The sequence below is a fragment of the Equus asinus genome, chromosome 12, assembly GCF_041296235.1.
Source record: "Equus asinus isolate D_3611 breed Donkey chromosome 12, EquAss-T2T_v2, whole genome shotgun sequence".
NCBI lineage: Eukaryota > Metazoa > Chordata > Mammalia > Perissodactyla > Equidae > Equus > Equus asinus.
Genome location: NC_091801.1, coordinates 8850452 through 8870163, shown reverse-complemented (window position 1 = coordinate 8870163; position 19712 = coordinate 8850452). Strand labels below are relative to the sequence as shown.

At 36.7% G+C, this 19712-nt stretch overlaps 1 long non-coding RNA gene across 2 annotated transcripts in view; it reads left to right on the top strand.

Moving 5' to 3' along the window:
• Positions 1 to 19712, top strand: part of LOC123283753 (uncharacterized) — a 47245-nt gene that overhangs the window by 18532 nt on the left and 9001 nt on the right. For both annotated transcript variants that reach the window (XR_011493105.1, XR_006524411.2), the window contains exons 4-5: positions 11677 to 11717; positions 12419 to 12549. This is a non-coding gene — a long non-coding RNA (uncharacterized lncRNA). The remainder of the gene's footprint in view (positions 1 to 11676; positions 11718 to 12418; positions 12550 to 19712) is intronic.

Below are 19712 nucleotides of genomic sequence, written 5' to 3'. Positions count from 1 at the left end.
CACATTCTGCTTTGGCGGCCCAGTCTTCGCTGGTTCAGATCCCAGGTGCAGACCTATGCACCACTTGTCAAGCCATGGTGTGGCAGGCGTCCCATATATAAAGTAGAGGAAGATGGGCACAGATGTTAGCTCTGTGGGCCAGTGGATGGGCCAGTCTTCCTCAGCAAAAAGAGGAGGTTTGGCAGCAGATGTTAGCTCAGGGCTAGTCTTCCTCAAAAAAAAAAAAAAAGTGAAGGTGAAACAAAAAGCAAAAGAGTGTCGCCTGAGGCAAAAGACAAAGACAGTATATCTTAATTGCCTCCACCGTAGCCAAAGTTTTTTACTTCTCCTGAGTGCTTTACTTCTCCTAAAACTAACTTCCTCTCCCCACAAATGAGTTAAATATAACAAAAAAGAAATGACACGAGGATTGTAGAAAAAACAAAGTAGACACACTCTCATAAATTTGGTTTCCTCGAACGCTGAGACCTGCATGCAGTAGCTTACTGGGGAGTTCTCTGAAGAAATAGCAGAGGGAGCAGCTGAACTGATACAAAATTTCCACAAATGGCCCATTCAAATCTCTAGCCCTAAAGCTGAAACAACCCTTCACAGAAGTCCTGAACTGAGGCCCCGCCGCTGACTTTGTACTCCCATATCAACCAGTCATGTGGTTTATAAGCAGTACCCCAGGCAAGGCAGCTGCCATAAGCTGAGAGTCATTTCCAGAGAAAAATCCAGTTATGAGCTAGCACCTCTAGAAAGAACTCTTATCCCTGAAAGGATTCCAGGCAGTACATCCCAGGATCCATTACATGGTTCAACATCTGTTTCCACAAACGCCAGACCAAGAAATACAGATCATAAATAGAAAACTCAGAGGCACTAAGGAATTTAGTCATTGAGGAAATGTTACCCTAGTAGCCAAGAGAAAGGATAAACTCAAAGAGTTGAACCTGGTATTTGGGACTAATTTTTCCCTAGGAATATGTGTGGATTCCAGAAAGGTAGCTAAGGGCCTCAGAAGCTGAGCATAGGGTTTTTAGCCTTGCAGTCCTGCTGGGAAACAGAACTGACATTGAGAGGCATTAAGTAAGCAGTGTTTGAGAACCCCACCTCCCCTCAGGCTTTGAGTTGGCCTAGAAATAATTACTAATCAGCATTCGTTCATCCCACAAATGAATTGAAGCCAGTTTTAAATCATCTGAATGATAATTAATTAATGTAACCCAGGAATGCTAATACCCTTAGCTGCCTACCAAAAACAAACACAAATCCTCTCTAGAGGAAGATGATATCATATTGGGCAACATATTTCAATTATAATTTTTATATGCAATAATCAGGGCATAAAAATAACCAGATATGTAAGGAAACAATAAAACAATTGAAAACTAAAAAACAGACAATAGAAAAAAGCATAAAAATGACCTGGATAAAAGAGCTATCAGAAGCAGACTTTGTAATAACTACCTTTAATATGGTCAAAGAAATTAAAAATTTGAGAATTTTGGCAACAAACTAGAAATATTTAAAATAGAAAATCTGGAACTGGAAGACATAATAATAGAATGACAAACTCAATAAATGGCTTTAACAACAGGGTTAGATATAGCCAAAAAGAGAATTAGGAAACAAAAGAAAAGTGTAATTCTCTAGAAGGAGAGAAGAAAAAGGGAATGGGACAGAAGCAATACATGTAAAAATATTGGGTAAAAAGTTTCTGAAACTAATTAATGATATCAAATCACAGCCTTGAAGTCACCACTAACCCATGCAGGATATACCAAAGGAAACCACATCTAGGCACATTATGGTAAATTGCTGAAAATTAAGGCGAAGACTGAAGCAAAACCATGGTGGGGAAGCTGGGTGCGGGGAGCATATTGTCTTTAAAGGAGCAACAGTTCAACGTATAGATAGAAGCTGGAGGATAATAAAAGTATATATTCAAAGTGCTCATAGCAAACATCAGCCAAATTTGAATTCTATACCTAGCAAACCTATCCTTCAAGAACAAGGGAGAAAGCTATTTCTAAATAAAACTGAGAAAATTTCCCATCAGCAGACCTAGACTAAAAGGGATGGAGCAGATAAATATTAAAATATATAAAAGAAAAGTAATTCTCTGAGAAAGAGAAACCTAATCTAAAGAATGGAAGTCCCCAGAAAGTATACTTGTCCATAAGGTGTTTCCTGATCACTATGACCTAGAAGATGGGTTGGCAAATTGTCCAAAAAATGGCCATAGTAAACATTCCAGCTATCTAGCTAAATGTATCTGCCACAGCACTCCACTCTGCTGTAGCACAAAAGCAGCCACAGACACCACCTAAATGAATAGACATGGCTTGTTCCCATAAAACTTTACTTACAAAAGCAGTTTGTACACTGGGATCAGTCCATGGACCATAGTTCACTGACCTCTGACCTACAAGCATTTGTTGGAAGGGTTGCTTTGTAGACCTAAGGATAGTATTTGAACCCAAGCTAGGGAAAGAATTGGAGTGAGACCCTCACACAAAGCCATGACTTGCAAAAGACTCTACCATTTTTTGTAACAATCAAAAATAAAAGCTGCATTACTATGTGAGAATGATAGATTTTTTTTTTAAGATCTCTCTGGTAACTAGTAAACACAGGCTCGTTCTCACCAACTCAGGTTTGGTGTTTGAATTTACACTGCTGCAATCTCAGCAAGGTCTGCAAGATCTGCATAAACCACCTATCGAGAAATTAACATAAAGCAGTTCTAAGTTAGTATTTCCATGCGATTTCCTGCAGGAAAAAAATTCTCACTGGAAATCCACACTCACATAACAGTCTGTCCATTATTTTTCTCCTGCCAAAGTAAAAAGAATGTTTGGCAAAATAATCATTCATAGAGGGGCCAGCCCAGCAGCACAGCAGTTAAGTTTGCACACTGCACTGCAGTGGCCTGGGGTTCACCAGTTTGGATCTCAGGTGCGGATCTACACACCGCTTATCAAGCCATGCCGTGGCAGGCGTCCCACATATAAAGTGGAGGAAGATGGGCAAAGGTGTTAGCTCAGGGCCAGTCTTCCTCAAAAAAAAAATCACTAATAGATAATAAATTCAATTGGCAAAAAGTTGTTGGAGAACAGGTTATTCTTGGTCTTTTTAATGTATCATCAAACAGATTACTTATTAGTTGCAGATGGAAAGACATATATTTACAATAAAAAGATGCCAGACACCATCTTAGCTAAGTAATCAAACACCAACAATGAACAACCTGACATATGCGTGTTCCAACATCTTTTTTGCTGTTGTTATTTTTTTATTGTCTATGGCTGTACTGAAAAAAGACGTTAAGATCACCTATGTGGAATTATTGCCAAACATGCAGAACCTGAATCCAGTAATGAGGGAAATATTAGATAAACACATATTGAGGGACATTTTGCAGAACAAGTGACCTGGACTCTGTAAAAATATCAGTGTCTTAGAAATCAATAACGACAACAACAAAAACGTTGGAAAACTCTTCTGGGCTATAGGAGACTCAGTTGACCTAATACTACATGCAGTTTGTTCTCCTTGATTAGATCTTCAGTAGAAAAAATTATAGAAGTACATTAATTGGAAAATTGGGAAAAAATGAAAATGGACCATATGTTAATAGAGGATTGTATCAATTTTCAACTGCCAGAGTGTGATGTAGAATATTCTTTTTGTTAGATTATATGTGCTAAAATATTCAGTGATAAAGTGTCATAATATTTGAAAGTGTCACAACATCTGGAAATAATTTTCATATGCTTCAGTAAAATAATAATAATAAATACATATATGTACATATAGAAAGAACAAGAGAAATAGAGATAAGACAAATATGGAAAAATGTTAAGAATGACTGAATCTAGGTGAAGAGTATGCAGTTGTCCCTTGTCCTATCCTGGCAAATTCCATATTGCTTAAAAGGTTTTCAAATAAAAAATGAAAGGAAAAAAATCGAATTGGATTTTAGAAAGGGACAAGCAACTTAAATAATAAATGGTTTTAAAAAAATTGCTTATTTTGTAGTATACAAATAATAACATTTTATGAAGATTTAGAAAAAATCCAGCAGCAAAAGTTTAAAAATGAGAATGACCTATATTTCCAGCGCTAGAGACAGCTGCTACTAACATTTTTTATCTGCTTTATAAAAGTATCATTAACATAATACAACTGCATTCCTTTAAATGTAAAATTTGACAAGTTTTGACCTACGTATACAGCTGTGAAATGATTACGACAATCAAGGTAAGGAACATAACAATCAGTTGCAGAAGTTTCTTCAAGGCCCTTTGTCATCTCTCCTTCCATCGCTTCTCTGCCACTCCTCATCTCCAGGCAAACAGTGATCTCTTTCGGTCAGTAAAGGTTAGGTTGCATATTCTGATATATATTTTTTTTTGTCTCAATTCTTCTTTTCATCATAATTATTTTGAGGTACATCGACATGATTTTTGTATCAGTAGTTTGTTTGTCTTGGCATTGATGGTATTCCACTTTATGGATATACTGCAATTTGTTTATCCTTTCACTTGTTGAAATTTGGATTGCTTCCCAGTTTCGAGCTATCACAAATAAAGATGTATGAACATACAGGTACATTTCCATGGATGTATGCTTTCATTTCTCCCAGGTAAATACCTATGTGTGGAATGGATGCATCATGTGTTCAATATATATTTAACTTTTTAGGAAATTGACCGTTTTCCAAGGTGGCTACACCATTTTGCATTTCCAAGCAGTGCGGGAGAGTTTTAGCAGCTCCACGTTCTTGCCAACACTTCAAGCAGTCATACATCCAATTTTTGATATTCAAAAAGTATGTAGTGGTATTTCATTGTAGTTTTAGTTTGCATTTCCTAATGACTAATGATATTGAGCATCTTTCATTTGCATGTTGTCATGCATGTATCTTCTTTGTTGAAGTATCTCCTTCAATCTTTTGACCATTTTCTATCAGGTTGTTTTTCTTACTATTGAGTAGTGAGAATATATATATACACTTGATCCTCATTATTACAGATTCTATGTTTGTGAGTTTACCTACTCGCTATAGTTGATTTGTAACCCCCAAATCAACGCTCACTGCACTTTCACAGTCAGTTGTGGACATGTGCAGAGGGGTGAAAAATTCGAGTTCACTAATGCGCATGTTCCAGCTGAAGCTGAACAAGGCAACACTCAGCCTTCTTGTTTCAGCTCTCATGTTGTAAACCAGTGTCCTTGTCATGGTCTGCTGAGTGTCATGTTTTTCACAATTTGGGGCTTGTCCTTGGTAATTTTGCTATTTAAGATGATCCCCAAACATAGTGTTCAAGTGCTGTCTAGCATTCCTAAGTGTGAGAAGACTGATGTGCCTTAGGTGTGTTAGATAAGCTCCATTTAGCCATGAGTTGTAGTGCTGTTGGTCATGAGTTCAATGTTAATGAATAAACAATATATATTAAATAAGGTATTTTTAAAAGAAACACACTTAAAACAAGGTTTGAATTTATTACTTGGTGCAAATATTATCACTAGAGGCTCATGGGAACCTAACCCTGTATTTCTCCTGGGGACAATGGCTCAGAATTCAGTAATTCAGTGTTGACGACAACACAACATCACAGACTACAACTACCACGAAAATCGAGAACATATATATGATAAAGGTACCATTTTATAATATACATAATTTGCACATATTTGCTGTTGTTATCTTTTCATACTCTTAACAGTCTTTCAAAACGCAAAATGTCTAATTTTCATGAATTCTAATTTACATTTTTTTTTTATGCATCATGCTTTTAGTGTCATATCTAAGAAATCTTTGCCTAACCAAAGGTCACTTTCTCCTCTTTTTAGTTCTAGAAGTTTTACAAGTTTTGCTTTTACACTTAGGTCTATAATCCATTTGAAGTTAATTTTTGCATACATTTCAAGGTATTAAGGTTCATTGCAAATGGATATACATTTGCTGAAGCAGCATTTTTTTGAAAAGATTATTCTTTCTCCATAGAATTTCCTTTGCAACTTTGTCACACATCATTTGGCCATATATAAGCAGCTCTGCTTTTGGACTCTCTATTCATTTGCACTAATCTGTTTGTCTAACTTGATGCTAATACCACCCTGTCTTGTTGTAACTCAATAAGTCTTGAAGTCAAGTGATATAAACATTCCAACTTCATTCTTACTTTACAAAGTTGTTTATGCTATTCTAGATCTTTTTAATTTCCATATGCATTTTAGGATCTGCTTGTCAATTTCAAGGGGGAAAAAATGCCAGCTGGGATTCTGATTGGGATTGAGTTGAATCTATAGATCAATTTGGGTAGAATTGACATGTTAACTATATTGTGTCATCCTATCCATTAACATACGTAGTACATCTCTACATTTATTTATCTCATCTTTCATTTATCTCAGCAATATTTTTTAGTTTTCAGTACAAAATTCTCATGTGTCTTTTGTCACATGTATCCCTGAAAATTCCTCATTTAAAATGCCATTTCAAATGATGCTGCATTATTTAATATTTTAATATACAATTATTTATTGCTTATATATTGATCTCATATCTTGAAAGTGTGCTAAAATCACTTTTCAATTTTCAGTGTAAGTTAGTGTCAAAGGAGGAACTCTAAACAATAATAATATGCAAAAATGCAGTGTGATTACAATGTGTGCATTGTAGCAACATGAATGCAGTGTCTTAACAATACATGCATTGTCAGAGAATGAGAAAAGACAGTGAGTTTCCAAAACCATTTGTTAACAAAATATAAACAAAAACCTGCTTTTATATGATTGCTGAATAAGTGATGGAGTGAATCATGTGAGGATTGAGTGCAACAGCTTTGTTTCCAATTGTGACAGTTCGTTAATAGTTATTACGTAACTTAGCCCGGTAAATTTGTATATCAATTAAATATTATTAAGGCCTCATATCCCAATCAAAATCAGTAAGAGAGGAGATCACCTAAATAATATCCACCCTTGAAAGTGGATTTACTTATATGATGACCTGCTCTTGTCAATTAAAGTCCAACTCTTGCAAACTTAGTATGAGAGGAACCTCAGACAGGAGATAGTAAAATTCTCAGAAAGTTTTAAGTAGTGCTACCAAGAGACATAAAAGCAGGCACAAAGGGAGGTTGGAGGGGGACAGAAAGACAGAGAGACAGAAAGAGACAGAGTTCTACACTGACTAGCTGATTTAGGGGGGCTGTGGGCAAGAGCAAGATCAAAGGTCCCAGTATATTTAGCCTGAGGTACCAATGGTCCCTGAGTACCATATATTTTCCCTGATCATCTCTTATCACATTGTTTCACAAGATCATCATCCATAAGAAGGGAAGACTCTGTTTTCCAATTGTCTCAGTGAGAGGAGAACACATACAGATCTTTCTCGACTTAGGTCCCAATAAACCCATCATAAATTGAAAACATATTAAGTCAAACATGCATTTAATACTCCTAAACTACCAAACATCATAGCTTAGCCTACCCTGCCTTAAACGTGCTCAAAACATTTACATTCACCTGCAACCAGGCAAAATCATCTAACACAAAGCCTATTTTATATTAAAGTGTTGAATATCTCATGTAATTTTTTGAATGCTGTACTGAAAGTGAAAAACAATAGTCGTCTGGCTACAGAATGGTTGTGAGTGTATCGGCTGTTTACCCTCGTGATCATGGGGCTGACTGGGAGCTGAGCTCATTGCTGCCCACCATCTCAAGAGAGGATCAAAGGAGATCTTGCTAAAGTAACTAAATCCTATGGACTTTGCTCAGTCTTATGTCTCAGAAACACTCACCATTGGTTTTCCTCTCCCTTCTGCTTACAGTGCTCTGTCCTATTTCTTCTGTAATACCAGTTCTCCTGATTTTCTTCCTATCTTTCTGGATCCTCCTTCTTCCCATTCTCTTCAGGCTCATCTTTCTTTACCAAGCCAATAAATATGGGAGCTTATCAAGTCTCAGTCTTAGGCCATCAGTTCAAGCCGCAGTCTTTCCCCCAGCAGCTACCCTCCTGATTTCAACTATCCTGTATACACTGATAACTCCCAAATGTATACCTCTAATACAGACTTGTTCTCTAAGTTCTATAGATCTATATCCAGTTGCCAATTCAACACCTCCACTCTGGTAAGACACTTAACTAAACATGTGCAAAATCAAAGACATAAAATTTTTACCCCCCAAATATAATCCACTTTTACAGTTTTCTATTTCAGTAAATTTCTACAACCACTATTCTTCAGGAAAAAATCTAGCATCATCTATGACATCTCAGTCTGTCTCACTCCCCATAGAAGTCTTGTCATTTTTACCACCAAATTACTTCTAATCTGTACTCATGTATTTCCATGGCTCTTACCCTAATTGAAGCTATGACATCTCTTACCTGGAAAACCACAGCAATCTCTTAACTCATCTCCCCACATCCGCTTTTGTCTCCTTGCAATTTGTTTCTCATGTTGCCCCCAAGTGATCTTTTCAAAATGAAAACTTGAGCATGTTTCTCATTATTAAGATTTGTTTTCAAAGACTTCTTCTTACTCAGAATAAAAATCAAAGTACGTAACATTCCTCCTACCTACCTCTCTAACCTCAGGTTGTGCTAATAAGCCCCACGTGGTTTATGTTTCAAAAACTGGAACTGTCCACTTTTCAAGTGCACCATTATCCCTCAGGAGCACAGTTTCCTTTTCTAGGACTGTGTGGTTTCATAGACAACTTTAACTCATCCTTCTTGTCTTATTTCACTTGTCCCTTCTCAGAAAAGTCTTCTCTAAGACTAGCACCCTATATTAGGTATAATATATGGGAAGTATTCAATAAATATTTGTTGAGTGAGTATATAAATAATGCATAGTCTCATACCAAATGACAGGAGCATAAGATTGCCTGCCAAACCTGAAGCTAGAAATGAAATAAAAAGTGAAATGGCATTTCCTGAAGACCTTTTGAGGCAAGGATCCCACCATTAATGCAAGGTGGCCCAATAAAAAATCAAGCTCTGGGGATGGCCATGTGGTGTAGTAGTTAAATTCACATGCTCTGCTTTGGTGGCCCCAAAGTATTCATGGATTCGGACCCTGGGTGAGGACCTACACAGCATTCATCAAGCCATGCTGTGGTGATGTCCCACATGGAAAATAGAGGAAGATTGGCACAGATGTCAGCCCAGTGACAATCTTCCTCAAGCAAAAAGAGGAGGATTGGCAACATATGTTAGCTCAGGGCCAATCTTCCTTGCAAAAAAAATGAAGCTCTGGCCAATTACATACTGCTCTCTCAGAGAGGATTAAGTAAGCACTTGGAGATAGATGCTAAATGTTTGCAGTTTCCTTCTCTTTCACGGTGAGGTAAATTTTTGAGTGCAACACACATTCTTTCTTTTAATAATAATTAGTATGATGATAATCCTCATCTGTCAGGATGCTCTTAGCTGAAAGCAACCCAAAAAACCTGACTAAAATAGTTAAACTGGAGGAAGAATTGTTTCACAAAGCAAAAACCCTAGAATTAGGGAAGTTTCGCGTTAATGTCATGGTTTTGAGATGTCATCAAGCCCTGGAATTTTTCCATCTTTCATCCTGTCTTCTTCAGGGAGTTAGCTTTTTGTCTCATGACATCACGCATCAGGAAAACCAAGACATATATTTACATAATAACATTTAAAAGTTGAAAAAGAAAAACTCTTGCCTTTTGTCCTTATTTGGGAGCAAGAAAAAGCTTTTTAATTCTCTCCACCATTCAGCAGATATTCTCCTTAGGCTCATTGAGCAGAATCATGTCATAAGTCCATTGCTGAACTGATCTCTGGAGAGAGAACAGAATCATTACAATCAGGCGAGACTAATAACGCTTGACTCATAGGGCTAGACAAAGGTCTTGAAGCACGGGGCCTACTGTCAACTGAATAAAATGAACATTCTCTTATCCAGGAACGGGGGATTGACAGCAAACATTGTCTGCCACCCTGCCATTTAGTGAGGAACACTATGAACCCATCATTCCACTGTATTTAATGTGCATCTTTTATAATCCTAACAATAGCCCAACAAGTTTGGTGTGATTTCTCCGATTTTACAGATGAAGATATTAAGACTTGACAGTTGAGCACCGGGACACAAGGTCATGTAATTAATGACATGCTCAAGGTTTAAATGCAGCCCTGACTGACCCAAAAATGTGTTGTAAGGAAGAGCAATGATGCAATGGTGATAGCTACTCACACATGTGCTGAGAGCATATTATCTACACATTGAGACTCCAATAATAAAATTCTGATAATTCTTGTTCACTAAAATATTCAATTTCAAATACTGCATGTTCATTTTTCAATAATCACTATCTCCTAAAGTTTCTAACAAAAATAGGTGCTCATAAATGGATGCTAAGTTTTTTTATTAGCCATATAACACTAGGTTGCTTATTTTAAGGCTGAGGCAAATTACTTAACCTCTCTGTGTCTTAGTTTGCTTATCTATAAAATGGTTTAATAATAATAATAGCTCCCAGTTCATAGGTTTATTACAAAAAACAAATGAGCCAGGCACAGAGTCAGAGTTCAATGCATGTTAGCTAATATCATGCTGAGTTCAAAACTGATGCCTGCTCAGTATTCAACAATGTTAGGCAGTAGAAAAAAAAACAATGAAAACAAAAGACAAACAGAATTGACTCTTTTTCAACTTTGCTTGATGGCTTTTCAAATGTGTCCTTTGAGATTTGTAACCAGTTTTTATTCATAAAAAGAGCCTTTTATAGGATTACTATAATAGTGCCATATAAATGGCCCACAATTTTTTTCCAGCTTTATTGAGACATTATGATATATAATATGTGTAAGTTTAAGATGTACAACGTGATGCTTTGGCACATGTACATATATATTGTAAAATGATTACCACAATAAGATTAGTTAACACCTCCATTTTCTCACATAATTATCACTTTTTGTGTGTGTGGTGATAACATTTAAGATCTACTCTCTTAACAACTTTCAAGTATATAATACAGTACTGTTAATTACAGTCAACATGCTGTAATTAGATGCCCAGAACTTATTCCTCTTATAGCTGGAAGTTTGGATCGTTCAACCAACAGCTCCTGCCAACCACAATTCTACTCTCTATTTTTTAGTTCAGGACTTGTAGATTTCGCATCTAAGTGAGATCATACAGTATTTGTCTTTCTCTATCTGGCTTATTCTGCTTCACATAATGCCCTCAGGGTCCATCCATTTTGTTGCGAAAGGCAGGATTTCCTTCTTTCTCAAGGCTGAATAGTGTCCCTTTGCATATATACACATGTATATATACATACACCACATTTTCTTTACCCATTCATCCGTTGATGGACTATTTTGGCCATTGTGAATAATGCTGCAATGAACGTGGGGGTACAGATATCTCTTTGAAATAGTGTTTTCATTTCCTTCAGACATATACCTAGAAGTGGGATCAATGGATCACATGACAGGAGTCAGCCTGGGGCTGGGGTGCCAGCTCTGGGGTCTGTGGTGCAGTCGGAGGCTCATTTCTCTCTCCTTCTCCCACAGGATGGTGTCTCTCTCCCCACTGAGCTGCCCGGGCGTGGGGAAGGGGTGATGGGACTAGTGGGAATCTATCTTTCCTGCCCTCCTCAATGTGTCTTCTCTTGTTTCTGTGCTTCACTCAGGGGCTGCAATCCCTCACCTGAACTCCTTGGATCCTGTGAAGGTATTTTCATGGGCTGATAGTTATTCAGATTGATGTTTCTCAGGGGGAACCAGCAATAGAAATCTCTATGCCTTTATTTTTCACCCACACATTTAAATAGTCCTCATTCTAGAAGCTGAGAAGTAAGCAGCTAGGATGCAAACTACTTCCCACTGTCTAACCAGATTGTCTTTATTCTAAACCCTAGCACTTCCGTCTCCTGGAAATGTAAATGGTTCACAAAGATCCACTAAATTTCTTTCAGTGTGTTTGCATTTTTTTATAAGACAGCATTAGTCATTCAGCTTTCTTTGCTTATTTCCTTGTTTTCCTACTGACTCAATACCCAAACCACCGAATCTCATTTCTCCCACTTTCTGTCTGCCTGTTCCCATTGTTCCTCCTATTCCGTTAATACATTCCAGATGCACATTTTCTGTGTTCTCAGAATATGCAGTAACAGCTTGAATTCCAACCACCAAGACAATAGCAAACCTTAGAAAATGGACAAAGAGAAAATCCCCACAGTTTTATCTTGTTTACCGAGTTCATGATTTGAATTGAGTCTGCAGGGGATTATCTCTATAAATCTATTGTATATGATATTATGTTTCAAGGTCACTAAACACTATGATTGACTGTAGATAAACTGAACCAGACATGATCTTTGTTTTCTTTTTGCCTGTTCAATCTGTTTTCTTTGTCTACATTCTTTTTTTCAGTACCACCACCCTCGCTTCTGTATCTCACGGTGTCAAAGAGCTCTCACCACAGCGTATCACCAAGCCTTTACCTGGGAATTGTGTGTATCCATCTCCAGCCAGTGGCAGGGCTGGGAATACCATTTGGCAATGTGCGTGCAACTTACCAAAAATTACTGATTGTGCCTCATTTAATCACTACTATCTGAATGAGACAAGTTAGGTAAACTAGACCAATTAAATCAAACTTATCTGCAGGTTATCATGTTATCTTTACAGATTATATTTTAATTTTAAGAGTAGGCCCTTAGAAAATAACCCAGCGACGTATCTGGAAATTTAAAGTGCCCTGGTGTGGTCACTAAGGATTTTATCAGAGGGAAACACAGGATTGTCTTTGGTACCGGGATCTGGAAGCAGGGCCTACAAATTTGCCTTATTCTTATTGATTCTAAAATTGTATAACTACCCCAATGCTGTAGATGTGAGTGGGGAACCTGGTAGTGAAATTTGCACAAATCACATTATGTGATAGTAAGATGATGTGGATAAGAAACATAATAAAACACAAACCCAATAAGGTATATCTGGGAAGTAGCTTCACACTTCTGGAAATGAGAAGTGTTTGGATCTGCTAAGTGTGCTATTATTTTTAGAGAAATGAATAATTTAAAGCTATGTTAATGGAGGTAAATTGATCTCCAGTATGGATGCATTGGCAAGGACGTTAGTTACACTTTACACTTTGGGGGTAGTGATTATAAGGGGACACAATAGAAGTTTCTAGGGTCCTGATAATATTCTGTGATGTTTCATTGAGCTGTACTTTATAATTTGTGCATGTGTGTACGTGTGTGTATATATACATATATATACATATATTCATTCAATTTCAAAAGCTTTTTTGTAATGTGAGAAGAATTTTGAAGTGAGATCTTGCTTTTTAACCCAGTTTGGCTCTTTTCCATGCAGTTTTGGCAAATGCATTCTAACTCTTCATTTCTTTTAGTCTCTGTTTTCAATCTATGAGGTTTTTTTAGTTTATCCAATTCTGAGTGGGCAATAACCAGGTTTAGCAGGTTTACTGAATTGAAAAATCAATACAATAGGCAGTAGTAAATCTGCTCAGACAGGATAAGTTCATAAACCATCACAGCCTCTCTGCCCCATGAGGCAGTCCCAACGTGGATGAGTGATAAGAACCACTTATATCTGGATGTAGTAAAAACGTTTTACTGGCCCTAAATGGCTCAAGGTCCTTCTACTTTTTCTAATATAAGTGAGAGTAAAAGCCCAAGAGTCAGACAAATTCATAGGAATTGAGAATTTCAACACATTTTAGAAATCATTAATTTTAGCCCTTTCATTTCATAAGTAAACAGTAACCAAGAAATTAAGTGATTTGTTTAGTTCTGCCAAATAATGAATGACAGAAAGGGAATAAGATCTCAAGTCTTTCAATTCCCAGGCCAGCACGTTTTACTTTTCCAGATTTTGTCTCCACAAAAACCTCTTTTCCAAAAAAAAAAAAAAAATATATATATATATATATACATACATTTATTATATGTGTATGTACGTATTTCTTGGCCTGTAGCTACATTTTTCATGCATTCACAACAGATTCCTCTTCAATAATAAAAAGCTTGACTTGCCTTGGAATTATCTTATAATTGTCCTTCAAATAACTCTTCTAAAATTGCTTTAGAGCCATTTCTGTTACTAGAATGTGCATACTTCTGACTGTTAAATAGTTGTTTTATTTATTTATTTGACATTATTGAGAACCTACTCTCTGCTTACAGACTACAATTGATGCCTGGTATTCAGAAATAAAGAAAGAAGCAGTATTTGCCCTCGGAGTACTGTAGGTCAAGTGAGGGAAACAGATAGATACTAAAATAACCATAAATGTAAATACATACAATAAAGAGTCTAACTCCATTTTTGATGTTTGCTGACAGCTTTCAAGACCCATCACTTCCTATTCCCTTTGTGCCCCTCATTTGGGCAAGTAGATAAGAAAGCCCAGGGTTTCCTCTTTACTTTGATGCCAGTGGGAAGTTCATATATATATGACTCTATAGAGGCTTCTATATAAGATGCATATATATGTATACAATGTCAACAATAAAAGTGGGTTTTATTTTTAGCAACCTCTCAGTTATTCCAGAATATTTACTGAATACCTTCTATGTGCTGGAGGCAGTAATAGATACTGGCAATTAAACAGTAAACAAGACAGATGTGGCCTCTACCCTTATATCCATTCCCACACACATCCCCAAATTTCTGCTCATGTAAATGAGAAATCTCAAGGAGTTCTTTGGAGTGCTGGTCACTTCCTCAGGGGTCACACTCTCTACCTTACCTTTAAGAGCCTGTTGAGACTTGAGTCTATTTCTAAGTCTAGAAGCTGAGAGGGATGGTGGGGGTGGATTCTGAGGAGAATCATCATGAACTTACACGGCAACTGCTTCAGGGGAGGCCATTACTGTTTCCTCGGACAATGCAGAATTAATTTGCCCAGACAGAAATGGAAAGGGGGATAGGGAGACCTCTTCCCATGACAAAAAAGACTCGTCATAATTTAGGGCTCTATATTACCAGTTTCATCAGTCTTCCCACACATCCCCAACACAACATAAAGAATACCATGTTTTCCCAATCAATGCCCTCCCTTTAACAGTAGACATTCTATGAGGCTGGGATATCAACTTGCATTGTGATTCCGCCAATCACAAGATGAGATCCTGCATTTAATTTTCAGCAATTTCAGCCCAGTGGTTAAAGGAGATCCCAGTGGTTAAAGGGTCTCCTTCAGAGCACACATAGAAGCTCTCAGGTCATTTCTGTGGCTTGAGCTGGGAATTCGAATGCTTGAACTCATCCTTTTATTTGCCAGTTTGTCCAGAGGCATTAGGAGCAACCAACCCACATCATTGTATTTCTCAGTTTTGCAAAAATGTTTGAAAGTATCATGGACAGAGTTATAAGGTGCTCCTTGTTTCTTATAAGTGGTTGATTAGGAGTGTCCAGTACAAATATTTTGCATATCTCTATAAAGAGATCAAGTCATAGACTACGAGTGCTTTCTTGACTACTGGAGGCGGAGTCATTAGCCTCTTTAACTCCAATCAGATTAGAAAGGCAATTCCAGAAACTCCAGATTCAATTTAGAAAACTCATCCTTAAAATTCTGCTCCTCTCAAACCAGGCTTAGTACCAAAACCAGTATTGGTCAAGGCTCTCCAGAGGAACAGAACTAATAATATATTGGTTGATATCTCTATAGAGAAAGAGAAAGAGATTTATTTTGAGGGGTTGGCTCACATGATCATGGAGGCTCCAAGGTCTCAGGATCTGCAGTCTGTAAGCTGAAAGCCCAGGAAGGCCAAGGATGGAGTTCCAGTCCAAACTTGAAGGCCTGAGAACCAGGAACACAGGTGTCTGAGGAGAGGAAAAGATGGATGTCCCAGCTCAAGCAGAGAGCACATTTGCACTTCCTCTGCCTTTTTGTTCTCATCTGGCCCTCAATAGATTGGATGCTGCCTTCCTCCTTTGATAAGGTCTATCTTCTTTACTTCATCTACTGATTTAAATAGTAACCTCTACTGAAAATACCGTCATAGACACACCCAGAAATAATGTTTTAGCAGCTACCTGGACATCCCTTAGACCAGTCAAGTTAACTATCACCTGTAAATACTTGAAAAATTATAAAAATTATGACAAACAGACCTCCCTATCCAACGGAAGTTAGCAGTTAAGTAACATATGTTGAAAGTCATCTAGGTTTCTGAGAACCTTAACAAGAAGTCAGAGTTGTCAAGAAAACAATAGTCAAATTCAATATTGTTCTTCCTTTAAAAAAAAAAGTATTAGTATCCCAATATTCATTTTGAAACAATATTGTAATTAACTATAACCAGATTAATTGTCCAAACACTTCTAAAGTAGCTTGGCCAGTTTCCCATAAAATGGCACTTATAAGAAATTCATAATTATAGTTACTACTTATCACTTTTTTATAGACTACAAGTTATCTGCATACTAAAATTTGAAATGCAATTTTTAAAATTTTTCAGTGTGTATGTCTCCCTAATTCTTTCCATTGTTTTCTTCTTTTTAATCCTAGAAATGCATTTTAATATATTTGTAAAATCTATACATTTTAAATATTCCTCTTGGAAAAGCTTGTAGGTAAATATTGAATACAATGTACCTATGCACTGCAACATATTTGAGGAAAAGTGATATCTGCAAAATCACACTGTTATTGAATATTTTACTCTTTGTGGATGTATTACTTTCCTCTGTGTCTTTAAAAGACTCATTTACAAGGGAGACTGAAATTTTGGAAACCTTTTTCACAAGGTCAGCAAGAAGTATTTAAATTTTGATAAAGCTATCGACAAGCAAAGGGCATAATAATAAGCTTGATAAAAATGTTAAACTTTGTTTTCTTTTGAATCAACCAAGATTTATGCAATTGTTTGTTGTAGCTTTTTACTTTGCTGTCCAGTGAATTTGGCAGAGAAACAACAAAGAAGAGATTTTATTCATCTATTTATCAAGACAGTAATGAGTTCCCTTATTGCTTCAGGATGTAAAACATGTGTCCTGTGAAGGATTCATTGACAAATGCACTTACGCGCTCTATTGACAAACTTTTAAACATAAATTCAGAATTGATCTCTAAGATTTTTATTTTGATTTCACAAAGAAAAATAAGCTAACCTAGGTTAAAATTTAAATTTGTTTTCAGTGCTCTTAAGGTAAGTGCACATATCCATCTAAATAATATTGTGGCTGCCCATTCAAATAGATAGGAATAAAATATGTCATATTCAAGTATTCACAATTTAAATATATGTTTATTTAGATAACCATATTGTGAAACAGCACAATAAACAAAAGATAGATAAAAGAGGGTGAAAATTATTTGTCTACAATAACACTATGAGTCTTATTTTTTAATAGTTTCATATTGACCAGGAAAGGGTTTTAGTGCTCCTTAAAAAGCAAGCCAATATAGGGGGCCAGCCTGGTGGCATAGCGATTAAGTTCACGCACTCCACTTTGGTGGCCGGGGGTTCACCAATTCAAATTCTTGCTGTGGACCTATGCACTGCTCATCAAGCCATGCTGTGGCAGGTGTCCACAGATGTTAGCTCAAGACCAATCTTCCTCAGCAAAAAGAGGAAGATGGGTGGCAGACATTAGCTCAGAGCTAATCTTCCTCAAAAAAGAAGAGCAAGCCAATATAAGAAAACAATTTTAATATAAAACCCTAGTATGATAATATAAATAATATAAACAAAATACAATATAAACCTCACATAAATTTAACATGGTACAAATGTAATCATATAGATGTGCTTGATACCAAAAGAAATTAAACATAACTGGAAATTGAATAAATACGAATTTGAATCTGTCAGGGCATGTTGCTCAACATTTCCTGAAGAGGATGCTAAACTTGTGTTAACTTCATTTTCATCATCCATACAGTGGTTATAACCTTTCCAACCTGCAAAGATTGGTGATTAATATATATGATGTATATCAAACACTTAACTGAGAGTAGTCAACTAATGGGAGTTTATTTTATCATTCCATTAATGAGGACAGAGCATGACTTGAATATTTTAAAATAGAGAGCCCCTTCTCTCATGTATTCACATCATTTATTCCTTTTATAATCCACTTGTATGTTTATTAATTAATAGGTATTTATAAAGTGCCTATTGTGTGTCAAGTCGTATGAAAGACCCTGTGGAACACTGCAGTGTATAAATACATTCAATATAAAATTTGTTGACACATCCTAAACACGGCCTAAAATCACATTGTGGTACCTCTCTAGAACCAGAACAAAAGGGGAGAGAAAATAAAACTTTTCAGAAGAGTATAAGATTTTGATCAATGATATTTATATAATATGTTTTTTAAAAAATTTGTCTCCAAAAGATATCAAATCTCTTTAAAATACAATTAAAAAGTATAAATAATTTTTAATGGTATAGAAAATGCATACTATCAGCTGAACTATTAGAGAAACTATGGAGGCAACATAACCTCATATATTTTAATATATTTCTACACAAAATTTAGTATTTAGGCACAAGTTATAGAAACCTCAACTCAAACTAACTTAAATGAAAAGGAAATATGGCAGGCTTCTGATTTGGTTGGCCTATTGGGTTAACAATGTGAACCAAGAATGTAGTTATTTTTACTTTTGCACCCTGGCATTCAGCCAGTTATTGTCTGTTGACGGTCAGCTCCATTCCCACCTCTGTACTCTCCTCTGGGTCTAGAAGCCTCAAACTAAATTTCCAAGGTACCCATATCAACAGAGCTCCTGGTGGGAGATTGTAAGATGGGAAGTGAAAGAAACTATTTTGTTTTTCCTGGTGATGCTTTTTGCTGCAGCAACATCAGTGAGCAGCACTGGAAGACAGCAGATCAATGCAGAAAATTCCAGGCTTTATGCAGCACGGTCAGTAGTACAGGCTCTCCTGTTCCTGCTCTGTGGCACCAGCACTGCCTTCACCAAAGGGAAGATGAGTGCAGGGTCAAGGACTTCAGCCCAACAGTAGCATTCTGATATATGTTCACATTGTCTTCTTCCCTTTGCTCCCCAGAATAATACTGTCTCTAAAGATAGACTTTTTTTCTCGCTTACTGAAGTGTTAGATGTAGACAGTTCCAGACTAGCACACTGGCTCTGTTGTTGTACAAGACAGAATCTAGTTCAGTTTTTTCACTCCACTATGCCAAGCATGTGGCTCGAATCATCATAATCCAAGATGATGCTCCAGCCTTCATATCCATATTACACCAAGAGAGAGGAAGTGGAAAGGAAGGAGTGTGGTGCTCACTTTAAGGACATGTCTCAGAACTTACACAAATCCCTTCTGCTTTTGCATGGTTAGCAATAAAATAGGCACATGGTCGCATGTGACTAAGAAGATTGGCAATGGAAAATATCTTTATTCTGAGTATTTTGTGTCCGGGTAAACATTAGGAATTTATTTAAGGTATAAAACATAAGGAATTTATTAAGGTATAAAAAGAGAATAGATATGGTGGAAAAACTACTAATCTCAGTCAGTCTGCCCCTTTAGCTATTCAAATATCAATACGTAGCCTTCTTCCTACAAAAAAAAAGAAAAGAACATTTGCATTCTCTTCCTGAGACAAGCACCAAGCGCCATCGCGTCAGTGCATCCAGGAAGAAATCCAGCATCCCTTTGTGATTCAGTCCTCTCCACAAGGTGCAAGTGTAGCTCCTCATGGCCAGTAATCT